The sequence below is a fragment of the Chelmon rostratus genome, chromosome 3 (assembly GCF_017976325.1).
Source record: "Chelmon rostratus isolate fCheRos1 chromosome 3, fCheRos1.pri, whole genome shotgun sequence".
NCBI classification, from domain to species: Eukaryota; Metazoa; Chordata; class Actinopteri; order Chaetodontiformes; family Chaetodontidae; genus Chelmon; species Chelmon rostratus.
The window spans coordinates 19,196,950-19,209,601 of NC_055660.1; the positions used below are offsets into that span (position 1 = coordinate 19,196,950).

Genomic DNA, 12,652 nt, shown 5'->3' on the forward strand with positions numbered 1-12,652 from the left:
AACAATGGAATTAAGAATTGATTTTGGTCGTGTAATGAACCATGAAGGTTGAGAGAAACATACAGTGGCCTGTGCAATCATTTTTGAACCATATGATGCAGACATACACCACAAAACAAGGAGAGTAGAAAAATAGCCTGCAGGAGAGGAGAGGAGAGAGGAGAGGAGCATAATAACAGTCTGAAGAGGGAAAACACTACATGGGGAAGAGACAAGGACCACATTCATGCACAGAAACCAGCCCAATCAAAAGAGCCATTAACAAGCCAATGAGACCAATTTGTAAAAGGGTTCGCTCAAAAGACAGATCTGAAATAACGTCCTTTTCATATCAAAGTAATTCCACCAGGAAAAGAACAGATTTTCCCAGACACTTTATATTTGCTCAGGTTAATCTGGTAAGGATAAACCACGTCTTTGTGACTGCAACAACCCGAGAACTGACAATGTCAGCCTGCCTCTTCTTCTCAGATTCAAAGAAACCCTTCGGTGAGTGAGAGTAGAGCGACAAAGCAGGCAGCAGGCTCGTGTTCACCCTCCTGGCCGCTCTGTGATACTTTAAATCAAAGGCACAAGACAGAGAAACAATATAAAGTTAATTAGGCCGTCTCTCTGGACAGAGCCCTCACTCACTGCTGCTTCACCACATGAGTTTCAGAAAGATGCACACAGTTTAAATGATCGTTGAGGGGACTAAATGAAGGATTGAACCTGATTGATTGGAGAATTATTTACCCAGCTTCCACAACCATCCTCTTGAATTCAGGAAAATGTAACTATTAGTGACACAGAGAATCACGATATGATCAATGGAGGAATTTGTAATAATTTGCAACAATCAATGTGAATTTTACCAATCATCGCATTGCTTGTGAGAGCTTGCAATTTGGCCCTCAACATTCCAGAAAAAAATTGGTGAAACTGGACGAAAGCTTATAATTTTATTAATCATAGCACTTCACTGCATTAACTGAGTCCTAATGTAATCGAATCAAATCTTCTCTGGCAGCTGTTACTGCCAAGCGGTTCATCCCTGAGCAAACCATTCTCACCATACCTTACATCTTCACTTGAAAATCAATAACAAAAAGGCCTCCCTCAAACTGGTCTTATTTATGAAGCTTGTTGGAGGTGTGACTACTCGGGATGGACTACACGGCACAATGTTTCCTGTGCATGAAGGTTCGCTACCTTGCAAATTTCTCCTTGGAGATACATAACGTATCTATCTATCTATCTATCTATCTATCTATCTATCTATCTATCTCTATCTACCTGCACAGAGCACTGACGACTACAGGAACTCCCACCAAGAGCTTGCATCCATATTACGGCGTTAACTGCCAGAACAACATTTGTTTACCACAGCTTTGCAGCTTTTAAACACTACCGTAATTTACATTTGGTGCAAAAAACCTGAGATTCTAGTGGGACAGGAATCTGGACTCATTAATAAGGATTAAAGATGTCACTGGTATTAAGCCATGTCTGGTTGCTGAATTGCATTTTTTTTTAAACTCCACAAGTGCAATGGAAACATCTTAAAGCATAAGCCTGTTAGCGACATGAAAACAAAAGAAGGGCTTCTTCAGAGAGGTTTCAGCACTACCAAGGGCTATTCAGCTGTGTCACTGTGGCCACACTGTAAAAGGTGTGAGTCATGCAACAGAGTGGTGCTTAAGTGGGAGCTTTTCCCCTCTCTCTCTGACTCTCTCTCTCTCTATGTCTCTCTCTCTCTCTCTCTCTCTCTCTCCCTCTGGTTAATGGAAGGACATTGTGAAGGTCTCTGACAAAGCAAAACAAGCCAGATTTTCTGAGTTTGGCTGTTGCTCTGTATATGACAGCAGGCTCGCTTTAATGTCATTGTGTACTTGGGAAAAACTGCAGAGGACTGAGAGATAAAGGCAGGTTGGAAGGGCTTACATTGTAATCCATTTAAAATTGTGTCGCCAAGCCTGTTAAATATGTGTGTGTGTGTGTGTGCGCGCGTGCACTACATTAAAGGTTACTGTCCAGCACTGTTGTGCACTGACATGTCCTTGCTTGGTACGTCCATGTTCATGTTTCCCCCTCAGTATGTGCATGTGACAGATAGACTCACCATTTTGTTTTTGTTGCAAAAACTGTTATTGTGTGGAGTCTGCGCCTGGTCTCGTCCTCTCTGAGCTCACATTGCCTAAGAAACAGACAGCACTATTGTCCCCCTACTCCACACCTCCAGTCATCCAACATGAACTCATGTCCTCTTTTCTCATACGTATTCTCTCATATATGTTTTTTGCATGCAGGATGTGTCCGATTTACAAAACACTTTTCATCGGTGTAAAGAAGCTTTTCACAGTCTCCATCTGGTCTTGGTGACACTGAGCTGGCCTGGGGCAATTAAAAAAAGGAGGATTTAAAAAAAAAAAAGCAGATAGCCCCTTTGATCTCTTCACAACATCCCCCCAAGAGCAGATCCGACCATATTTTCCTGTCTGCTAACTAAGCAAAGTCATATGGTGATATTTCATGCTATCACACTCTGTCTGAGGCATACACAGACACACAAAAATGGAAAAACCTGACCAGCATTTTGTTAAAGAAAACCAGAGAAATCAGCTAGTTTTCATTGTGATTGCGGCCTCGCTGATGTGTCACCCCTCCCTCTTCTCCTCCCCCCTCCGTCTATGTATGTGATGTCTCACCCTCGGGGCCTTCCTGCCCTGACATTAAGGGCGACCCCTTCCTTAATCCGTAGCTGCTAACCTCGCTGTTGTTCCAACTCATGATCTCATGTTTGGTTACTGACACGTGGACTGTTCATTTCCACGCTATTCATCCACTGGGCTCGCTGTCCTTGTGACTGCTGTTGGGCTCGACGTTGCTCAAAGCGTCCCATTGTAAAAGAGGGATGTGTTTTTCTTCTGATATTGCTGTTCAAAGGTCTCTCCCTCACTGTTTGTGAAAGCCATAACTGGGATCAGAATGGCTAAATTAGCTAAAGCCAATGACTGCACATATTGACAAGTTGAACACACTCCACATACTGTGCACAAGGGCAATGGTGTGTAAAACACATACCAATCAATTTGTGTATGATGAAAGCAGACTTTTAAATGACCTAACCTAACCTAACATCTGTCTGACAGTGGCGGTAAGTAACTAAGAATATGTACTAGAGAGTTTGGAGGTACTTGTACTTTAGTCTTCCATTTTATGCTACGTTATGCTGCGTTTCTAGTTACCGGTTAGCTTTCAGATTACGATTTTACACACAAAACATTTGATCAGTTTAGAAAACATGATGCTTTCTCATCAATTAAACTGCCCAACACTATATGAGTCCAGTACAGTTAAAATTAGCACAACAATTCTGCACAATGCATACCTTTACATTTTGTTGCAAATTATTCTGTAGGCCTAATTTTACTTAAGGTATTTAACGTTGCACTCCTCAAAACATTGCTGGATTCCTAAATAATCTTTCTTATTCCACATATGCTTTTTCCTTGTCAAAACCTGTTGCCTTCATCACCCTTAATTCAACTCAGAGTTGGGTGTGTTATGCCAGTACTCGCTTATATATCCTCGAGCTGCTGGCCTCAAGCACGGATGAGGAGCGGGCTACAGAGGTCTGGTAAGATCACTTCTGTCTTAGTCCACATGCCCAGATTTGATTCACTTTTAAACTTGCAGTTCTCAACCTCAGCTGAGGCTGACTCAAGTGACATCACATGAGGACATCTCTCTGGAGCCGCAAAAGGCTTTATTCAACCTTTTCAAATGGCATAAATACTCCCAACAACCTGTAGGGGGCACTGATGTGTAGAATTTGTGGAGTTTCCCTTTAAGTAAAATTTTGAGTGAAAGACTTTAACTTGTAATGGATTATTTTTATATGGTGGTATTTGTACTTCAGTAAATGAGCTGAATACTTCATCCACTACTGATACTTGAGTTATTCTATGGTGAATCTGAAGCCACAGTTTATGTTCATGTCTCTGTGTGCTGGGAATGAATGACTACCTATTACCCCGAGATCAGCCTTCCAGCTTCATCATTACAATGACAGCATGTTCTGCAAGCAGCCCTCATGTACTAACTGCACTGTACAGATTATTGGGGAGTAATTGGTCGCTCTCTTATGTTCCTGCTGAGCAGCAAATGTTTTCTGGGATCAGTCCAATAAGAATCTAGTGTGACATTAAGCCTGAGTGAAAGAGGAGACACATTTAGGGCAATCGAAGCAACACTGGCGACGAAATGTTTTCCATACTTGGTTCCCTAAATCCACTAACCACATTCACTTTATATGACTAATGCGTTCCTGCTCTAAATTTAGTTAGTACTGTATCCCTCTCCAGATGATTTGGCTCCCCTGACTGCCACTATGAGAGGAAATAGTCTAGAAATAGCCATCCCCACAACCCATCAATTACTTTCAAGTACAGGCGCCTGTTTTGCTCTTTTCTACCAATGAATGGTCAGTGCATTAGCACCAATAACCTTACAGATTATCTAATATTTTATAACAAAAAAATGCATGATAAAGCAGACTGTAACATTCACTAATCGCTCTCTAATCTCAAAACAGGATTACATGAGCGTGCCATGGAGGATAACTGCCACCAACTGGGTGCTACCGCAGGCACACAGCCACTGCTTAGTGTGATGCTGCAGCAATGACAATGACTGACATTAGTTTCCCCGCTGCATTCATTATATTATCTTTCCATTTCATTCTTTCCCACCAGCGCCGTCACGAACACTGATCAGTAGCCGAGCTGCTGTTTAATCACCCGCTCTGATAACAGACTGTTGTTTGCCTTAGAAATGGCTGACAGGAGGGAACCGTCAAACTCTACGAATCCATTCAATAGATTTTTTTTGCAGCCTTATTTTCTTATATTTCATAATTACCTCAAGCCTACCAAGGAAATGAGAAAGCAAATCAAACTGTACCTAATAAACTAATCTAATCTGAAAACATATTTGTGCCACCTAATTTGAGCTACTAAAACCTTTTAACTTCCACATTGTTCACCCCAAAGCACACCCAAACTGACGAGCCATTAGCTGACACATCATGTTACAAATTGATTGTGCAAAGGAAGCACCGTAAACAGCCACAGCGTGACGATACACAGGTTTCAAAATGCCTCAGTCTCGCACTCAGTAACACGTCTGTGTTGTTAATCATACTCCCACAGATTTACCCTGCAGTTAATCATTCCCTCATGTTCATTTTAAACAGTAATAATACATTGACTTCGCTGATGAAATGCTCTGTGGAGGTAAGCAGTGTGTTTGTACCTGACTACTTCAGAAGTCACAGAAATGGTGGTAATTGAAGCCATGAGCATGTAAAGTACTGCTTGGGAAATATCTGACCTTGCTGTTTAGTAATAGACTAATAGCTAAGGACAGTGGTTAAATGTATTGATACTTGAGTTTATCCATTTTATTCCACTTGATACTTCTACTGCACTACATTTCAAAGGGAAATATAGTACTTTTTACTCCACTACATTTATCTGACAGCATTAGTTACTTTTCAGATTAAGATTAAACATGAGAGAACATTTGATAATCTTATAAAATACAATGTGTTTTTAAAGTTTAAAACAGTTGCTCCAAACCCTTTTGGCTTGTGACAACTTTAAAAATGTCCTTGTTATGTTTCAGATGTCTGTGAGTTGTCATCAGTTCCACTAAAGACACATTCTTCTCAGTTTCCTTTCAGTTACTGTTTGAAGCCTAAAGTGGTAAATATATATATATATATATATATATATATATATATATATATATATATATATATATATCATTGTAATGATGAAGCTGGAAGGAGCGGGCTACAGAGGTCTGGTAAGATCACTATCATGATATATGTGTATATATATATATATACACACACACATATATATATGTGTATATGTATATACACACACACACACACACATATATATATATATATATATATATATATATACAATATTTCACAATAAAGCAAAAAAAATAATTAATTTGCAATCTTGGACTGAACTGTATATAGAGTAGTTAAAACTTGCTCCACTTCAACAAGCTACCACAAAGAAATGCTACTTACACATGAATGCATCAGTATGAACAATCTAGTAATCTAACATAAATTAGTCACAAGTGCCAGTTTCCTGAGGAACTTTAACTTTTGATACTCTGAGTACATTTTATACGTCTGAGCTTTTAGTAAAACTGAATGAATGCAGGACTTTTACTTGTATTTAATTATTTTTACACTGTTGTACTGGTGCTAAGGATCTGAGTTCTTCTTCCGCTGCTGCCTTGGGAAGCAATGCTGGGCAAGGAGACAGATCAAATTAGTATTGAAACAGATGAATGAATAGAAAGCAGGGCAATATTCAGAGGAGAGCTCAAATTACTTAAAAATGGGTTTGAACAGAGTTCCTCTCCAGCATTTGTGCATATTTCTGCCTCACTGTTTGAGCATCATTTGCATGCCGCTAGAAACGTAAATCCAACATGGAGCAATCTAAGAATGGCATCACGATTCAGTGAGTGTAAAATCTGCAGGGCGACACAGATCCAGTTACAAATCTGCAGCCGACAAGAACAATAGAGTAGAGGGAAGAGAGCTGCAGTTGTAGTGAGCTTGAACCGAAGCAGCCAGGTCATCAAGCTGCTCCCTGTTTCCATGTGTCAGCAAACGAGATGAAGTGCAGTGCCGTGCACACAGACCAGGCCAGGCCAGCGCCACGCCAGCCAACCTGCAGCCAGACCAGCATGAGCCGGGACAGCTGACACCGAAGGCTTCAAAAATCCTCCTTTTAAACAGTAGAAATTTCACTCTGAGTGGATGGTGAAAAAAAGGCTTGATCTTCCAACATTTAGTATGTTAGAGCTGAAATGTTTAGTTGATTAAACAGAAAATTAATAGGCAACAGTTTTTATTTCAAATATGTGTGTATTTTGTGGGTTTTGTTAATCTTATGTGACAGTAAATGGACAATTTTTCGGCTTTTGGGCTGCTGGTTGCACAAAACAAGACATCTGAAGACGTCACCTTGGGCCAGGGGACATGCTACAAACCAAACAATTGATCATCTGATTGAGTAATCCTCAGATTAATCTATACTGTATATAACGACAAATTGTATCTTTATCTTTTTTCATAGTTTTGTACTTCAATTAGGGAGCCACCACCACTCATAGAATGGATATTTGGGGAACAGCCATCCACCACTTGGGAAAACATACAGATTAACCTGATCATCAATTAATAAATCTTAGATTTTTTAACAAAGAAATGTTTCATTGGAACAGAAAGAGCATCTGAGGGCTTTTCAGTGGCAAAATGAAGCTGCTGAGTAGCAATATGAAACTGAATTGTGCAATTGTTTTTTGCACTACAGTAGCTGATGTGTCTAAGCAGCACTGCCTTGACACTGGAAAACAGAGCATACAGACGTTTGAACATATGCAATGTTAACAGCGCTCCATATAATAACGATTGCCTACTGCGGTTACAATTGCAAGTTTATTAAAAAGTCATAATGCTCCTCTTTGATTATTCATCTCGGGTTTTCTTGCTGGATTCAGCCACTATGGAGTGAATGTTAGATCTCACTGCAAGCTCAGGAAAAAGACGTAGCATCACCCCTTAGTTGCAAAATTTTATCAAAGGCTATTCCTGCTTTTGGCATGAGGGAAATTTATCAGTCCATCCTTGTTATGACCTGAACATGTGGCCCCAGTTTGTCCCTGTTCTACAACCAAACACAGAGGCAGACGATAAGAAACCTGGACAGCAGCAGGCAGGCAAACTGTACAGTACAGGGAGACGTCTGCAAGATAATATCCCTCCTGTTCTTGCTGTAGGCTACCCACACATGCGTGCACACACTCAAATCCACGTTCAAATCCAAGCACATACACACAAGTGCACGCACGACTCAAAGACTGTTTATCCTGACGATGCTGTCCAGAGCCTATTAGCTTGCCACTCTCTCACCAGATGAATAATGTGGCAGCAGCAGCAGAGAGCACAGAGGAAAAGGTTAGCAGGAATGAGATGGGGTGTGCTGGTGTGTCACAGATCGTCGTATGCAATCTTTAGTGTGTGCGCATGCGATCGTTGGATCAGATAAAGAAGTTTCGAGGCTGCGGCGCATAAAAACAAGGTCACCAGGATGTGAGAATCAGATACCTGTTTCCTTGAAGGGAAAACGTGTGAGGTGCCTTTCGCACAGTGAGTGGATTTCACAGATAAGCCTGAGAGTAATCTCACTATATCTCATGATGATATGATGAACTCAGTGCTACATGGCCTTAGTCATGGGGCATTTACACCGTAATTACTAATCAACAGAGTAAGATAATTAATTCCTTGAATAGTTCCCCCTGCCTAAAAAAGATAACCGCCTGAAGGAGCTCTTCCATTTTGTGACTAGTCAGCTGTATCCTTAATCTTTCAACAGCACACTCCAAAAACTATGTCAGTTCCCACTTTTTATTCCATTTGGGAGGTAAAAATGATATGTGCCTGGCGTAGAATTACAACATAGAGTCACTTAACTCAGTTGTTTTAGTCCTCTGTGTTTAGAGTAGTGCAGGTTCCCTGTCTTACAGGCCTATTTAAGGTTATTTAAAGGGATTTACCTGCAAACCCCTCTCTGATTGGATGAATGCAGTAAAACCATCTGGATTAACAGTTAAGGACAGTTCAACAATCACCTGGATAGCGACGCACAGGTGGACACAAGGTAGAAGCCACATCCAAGCACTGCAGTTCAGAAGAAAACAGCTATTCATGAACGATGACAGTGACATTTCAACCCTTTGTCCTGCAGTTTCATACTTGAGGAGCCTGTAATCCCATCGACTGGGTTGTTTGGACGTGACAGCTCATTATCCCGGCATGCTGCTGCTCGAGGATGCCTGAACAACAGGCCTACAAGCTCTGCAGTCGACTCTGGGCTCGGCTGGATCAGCATCTGTGGCCAAAATGACACATCATCCGCTCTTCGCGGCACCAAATGTCCCGGCTTCCCACAACAACACGATTGTATAACGGCGTTAAAAATGAGGACGGGCCGCCGAGTGAAGACAACACGGACATTACACAGAGCAACATGCTAAGGTGTAGCAATAAATATGGTTTATGGGCTAATGAATGGGCCGTGTCTCCGCTGGCATGCCGTACACTGGAATTTTACATAGCGATAAATGGAGCAGACGGATGAAGCTGCTGTTGACGGCGCTTCGATAACCACGACCAGCGAGCAGTATTTTGCTATGTGGGCCTATGCTGCTATGTTAGTTTTCACGTTGAATTGGTACAATCTAATAAGCTCTCGGGCCCGTCAATGGGCTCCACACGATAATATTGATATCCCATGTAAAAATAAACACCTATAAACCAATAAAAGCCCAAACGCTTACCTGGACTCCTTTTCCATACTCAGAGCGGTGCGTTTATCGTCGCTGCCACACCAGTCCGTCGTAAACGTCAAACGTGCGCTATCAGCTAATTAAAATCGTTACAGACCAACGAGGAAAAATACAGACAGAGCGTCCGAGGCAGTGACATCCTCCTGCCGCCGTTCAACCGGGAGGCAGCGCCGCGTCGCACAGCTGGTCGCGAGCCTCTGTACGCGGAAAGGCTCGTGTACGTGCGCGCGTGTTTATGCGTGTAAACAGAAATTACAGCAGTAAAATACTTCTGCGGTGATCCACCAAAACAAACATGACAGCCGTGCGACGGAGCCGACGGTTCAACGCGGATGTGGTATAAACGGCAGCATCAATCATTGCGAGTAAATCACACAGAATGGCTGGCGTTCAGTGCCCTCTGCTGAGCACGAGGAGGGGCGCGCCAATCAGGTTGCTAAACGAGATGTGATCGACATATCGCGAACCAATGGCCTGTTCAGACCGCGGGATCCCTTTGGAACGGCAACAGAGAGGGCCAATCATGATAGAGCTTTATTCTGCGGGAAGGCAGGCCACGCAGGTGTCATACAGCGGTGTCTGCTTCAGCGGATTTACAGGGGTTTGTGTGTTTATGACAGCTAAATGATTAATTATGTGACAAATGCGTTATATGTAACAGTTTAAGTGAATCTCTGGTTCTGTGATTGATTATACCAGATTATAGTTAAGTATTGTTTCTTATCTAAAAGGAGAGAATGGAAAAAAAATGAATGGCTTATTTTACTTTCAATTTAATTTTTGCTATGGTCACGGATTTTGCTGACAGCCAAAGTTACCTGCTCAGTGTAAACTGACAGGAAATTGTCCTGAGGTGGGCAGCAGGTAGCCTTTCACTGCACAGTAATGAGGGAAGGGAGTACTCTAATCCTTTACGTAATAAAATGCAGCTATACCACACAGTAAAAATATCTGCATTGATAACGTTATTGAAGTATAACTTCAGAAGTATCATCAACAAGATGTACTCAGTAAAATGTACTAAAGTAAAAGTTATTTGATTATTATCGCTGATTCATTCATGTATAAGTAGCATTTTAAAGAGCATATTGTATATAATCGTGGGTAATTAAATCAGTCAATCAACAAGAAATTGTACTTTACAATCTAATGTTTCATATGTAAATATTAATTTGTAAAGTGAACGTATCTATCAAATATGTAGCAGAAAAAAAAAGACAATGTTTCCCTCTAAGTTGTGGTGACATAGAAGTAGTCCATAAAGTGTCATGAAAAAGAAATATGTAAGTACCTTAAAACTGCACCTGTATGTTAATGTAAATTACATTCCACCACAGTCGCTGCATTGATAATATATGTATACACCCTGAAAGAAAGAGTTTGTCTTGTTAATTTTTTTCCTTGCCACACATCGAAAATGTATTAATGTTCATGGGTTACAGTCCACTAAGCCTTAGGAGTAGACTTATGCTAGAAAGCTGACCACAAACCTACCTTCAGCTCATTCACTGAACGTATTAACCACAGAACTTCAGTCATATAAAGAAGGATCAGGTATGACAAGAACATGGTAAAGAAAAAGGCAGTTGTACGTGTAATATAGTAATTTTCAAGAGGCTGGTTCATACGGTTGTTAAAGCAATGTTGTAAGCAAAAAAAAAAAAACACCACAGCCACTGTCTTAACTTATAGGCTTTGGATCTTTGGCCAGGACAGACCACTTCCTAAAAACAGAAAGCCTGCTTGTTTAACTTCAGTATCAGTGCTGGCAATACTAGAAAACATCCATTGACTGGCAGCAATCTTGCATGAGGTTCAGGGTGAGAGCCCATGCTGTTGAAAAGTCAGAACTGCTCTCAAAATGAGTTACAGTAAAAGGAGGCTGTAAAAGAATGGTGGTCGCAGAACATGGCAGAAGGTGTGGGCAAAAATCATTAACTGATGCAGAGAAGTGTTATCACATATATGATATGATGAATGTATGTTCAGTAATAAACATTTGTATGTCATTTTGGAAATGAAGTTATTTGTACTGAACACTGAGCCTTAAGAAGAGCTACTCAGTCAACAATAGACAATAGTCAATATCTGGTCAGCAGTGAAACAGTGATTTTGTAAACTTTCTGCAAAAGCAAAAAGTAGAACCCTTTTAGGTTCATCAGCTCGGCTCTATATATGATATATAGGTAATTTGAACTGTATTCTGTGGTGAATGAATCCCTCTCTGAGCGTTCCTAGACCTCTAACTGAAGAGTTGCCTGTAAAACCCGGAATTGTTATATACTGTTGATGTAGAACCTGTGTATGTACCTGTGTTTTCTTGCATAAAGATAATTCTGTGTTCATAACATGTAGCAGTTTGGAAAGTCATATCTCCACTATTTTAGAATTGGGCTGAATTTGAATTGAGATGATCCTGTGACTTTCCACAGTATGAGAAACAAAGATACATCATTTGATAAGATGGCATCTTTTCATTCAGTTCTGATTAGATGTCTATGCTGATGCAGGCAGATGATGGGCAGGCCTTGAGGGATGTTATCAGCCTTTGCACTGAGGCCCCATATATCAAACATGAGCACATTTTGAATTACATTTAATGCCATCTGTTATCTGGCCAAATGTCTCTACTTTATTGCCATCAAATGGACAAATTGGATACTGCAGCTCCCCGGGCCCTTGCACTACTGCAACAAAACAAATGGTGAAATTGCTCAGTGCTGTGTGGAAATATCACACAGACACTTATAGATTGATGATTTTATATCTTACATGGTCATGGCACAATAATTTAGGCAATGATTAGATGAATTACCTCCCATGTGAATATTGTCTATACCATGTTACAAAAACAACAGGGGCAATTAGGTCATTGTAAACGTAAAAAAAGAATGCCTTATAATAGTATTTAATTGAATACTACAGTTCCCTTTCTCATGACCTCTATGATTCTGACCAATCACAGCAGTGGAAATGAGGACGGTGTCCCTTCTTAATGTACGCCGCTGTGGGGCGACTGATGCCTTCATGTGTTATCGCAAACAACGTAATTATGACCTCGAATTTGGACCAGACGACTGAGACAGTCATGCAGACGGGTTATGGAGTTTTATGACACCGAAACTGCGCATGAGTTTACGTGGCGGAGATACCAAAAGTACATGAAGTCCTATCATAAATTGCCGTAAGAATTCTGTACTCAGTTTTGATTTGTTGTCAA

At 40.9% G+C, this 12,652-nt stretch overlaps 1 protein-coding gene across 1 annotated transcript in view; it reads right to left on the reverse strand.

Moving 5' to 3' along the window:
* Positions 1-9,483, reverse strand: part of evi5l (ecotropic viral integration site 5 like) — a 41,317-nt gene extending 31,834 nt beyond the window's left edge. The window contains exon 1 of the mRNA XM_041966371.1: positions 9,424-9,483. The gene's annotated coding sequence lies outside the window, so the exon portion shown is untranslated. The remainder of the gene's footprint in view (positions 1-9,423) is intronic.
* Positions 9,484-12,652: the final 3,169 nt, after the last annotated feature.